Source organism: Sorex fumeus, unplaced genomic scaffold (genome assembly GCF_029834395.1).
Source record: "Sorex fumeus unplaced genomic scaffold, SorFum_2.1 ptg000098l, whole genome shotgun sequence".
Taxonomy (NCBI): Eukaryota; Metazoa; Chordata; class Mammalia; order Eulipotyphla; family Soricidae; genus Sorex; species Sorex fumeus.
Window position 1 is genome coordinate 79,619,340 of NW_026606155.1, and position 2,106 is coordinate 79,621,445.

The 2,106-nt window shown below is 40.7% G+C and overlaps 1 non-coding gene across 1 annotated transcript; it reads left to right on the forward strand.

The window, feature by feature from the left end:
* Window positions 1-239: 239 nt before the first annotated feature.
* Window positions 240-346, forward strand: LOC130042157 (U6 spliceosomal RNA). The gene has a single exon (XR_008795131.1). It is a non-coding gene; the product is annotated as a U6 spliceosomal RNA (small nuclear RNA).
* The last annotated feature ends 1,760 nt before the right edge of the window (window positions 347-2,106 follow it).

Sequence of the window (2,106 nt, forward strand, 5' to 3'; positions counted from 1 at the left end):
AAAATAGACTGTGGATGTTGAGTACATCAGATTCTTCTGCCTTATTGGGCAAAGGGGGGTATATTGATGAATGGAGACCCAGGAAGTGTTGAAGTATCATTCTAACAGAATGCCAGAGATGCAGCTGGTACTAGATCATTGAAAGCCAGAGTGTTGGACTCTGCCAGAACCATCCACCTATCCTTGATTCTTGTTTTTTTAAAGTGAAATGAATAGTTTTATTTTAAAAATTATGCAGAGTGCTTGCTTCGGCAGCACATACACTAAAACTGGAACGATACAGAAAAGATTAGCATGGCCCCTGCGCAACGATGATACGCAAATTTGTGAAGTGTTCCATATTTTTTCCCTTTATTTTATTTTATTTTTTTTACAGTTGTAAATTTACAATTTTTTGTGCTTTGGTTTCAATTATACAATGATCAGATACCCATCCCTCCACCAGTGCCCATTTTCCACCACCATGGATAATATCCCTCCCACCCCCATCCCCCCATCACCCCTGTCTCTGTGGCAGGGCAATCCCCTGTGTTCTCTCTCTCCTTTTGGGTATTGTGGTCTGCAAAAGAGGCATTGAGTGGCAAACATGTTCAGTCCATAGTCTACTTTCGACATGCATCTCCCCTCCTGGGAGGATCCTCCAAACATCCTTTATTTGGTGCTCCCTTCTCTATCTGAACTGCCCTTTCCTCTAGGATACCCGGGTGGCCTCTAAGTTATGGAGTAATCCTCCTGGTGCTGATCTCAGCTATTCTTGGGTATTAATCTCATACTTTGTTACTTTATATCCCCCAGATGAATGCAATCTTTCTATGTCTATCCCTCTCTTTCTGACTCATTTCGCTTAGCATGATACTTTCCATATTGTACCATTTGTATGTAAATTTCATGACTTCATCTTTTCTAACAGCTACATAGTACTCCATTGTGTAGATGTACCAAAGTTTCTTTAACCAGTCATCTGTTCTTGGGCATTCAGGTTTCTTCCAGTTTCTGGCTATTGTAAAGAGTGCTGCAATGAACAAACAAGTGCAGATGTCACTTCGACTATACATTTTTGCCTCTCTGGGATATATTCCCAGGAGTGGTATTGCTGGGTCAAATGGGAGCTCAATTTCTAATTTTTTGAGAATCGTCCATACTGTTTTCCAGAAGGGCTGAACCAGTGGACATTCCCACCAACAGTGAAGGAGTGTTCCTTTCTCGCCACATCCACGCCAGCATCGGTTGCTTTTGTTCTTTTGAATGTGGGCCAGTCTCTGAGGTGTGAGATGGTATCTCATTGTGGTTTTGATCTGCATCTCCGTGATGATTAATGATGTAGAGCATTTTCTCATGTGCTTTTTTGCCATTCGGATTTCTTCTTTGAGAAAGTTTCTGTTCATTTCATTGCCCCATTTTTGGATGGGGTTGGATGTTTTCTTCTTGTGGAGTTTAACCAGTATTTTGTATATCCTGGATATCAACCCCTTGTCAGATGTGTATTCGGTGAATATCCTTTCCCATTCTGTAGACTGTCTTTGTATTTTGGTCACTGTTTCTTTGGAGGTGCAGAAGCTTCTTAGTTTAAGATAGTCCCATTTATCTATCTCTGTTTTCACTTGCTCAGCCAGTGGCGTGGCATCTTTGAAGATACCATTAGCTTCAATGTCATGGAGGGTTTTGCCAACTTTATCTTCAATGTACCTTATGGTTTCTGGTCTGATGTTGAGGTCTTTAATCCATTTTGATCTTACTTTTGTACATGGTGTTAGGCAGAGTTCTGAGCCTATTTTTTTGCATGTAGCCGTCCAGTGATGCCAACACAATTTATTAAAGAGGCTTTCCTTACTCCACTTCACATTACTTGCACCTTTATCAAAGATTAGATGAGCATATGACTGAGGGGAGATGTCAGTGTATTCAACCCTGTTCCATTGGTCTGCAGTTCTGCCTTTGTTCCAGTACCATGCTGTTTTAATTATTACTGCTTTGTAGTACAGTTTGAAGTTAGGGAGGTTGATTCCTCCCATTTTCTTTTTCCCAAGAATTGCTTTAGCTATTCATGGGGGCTTATTGTTCCATATAAATTTCAGGAGTGTTTGCTCCATTTCTTTGAAGAATGTC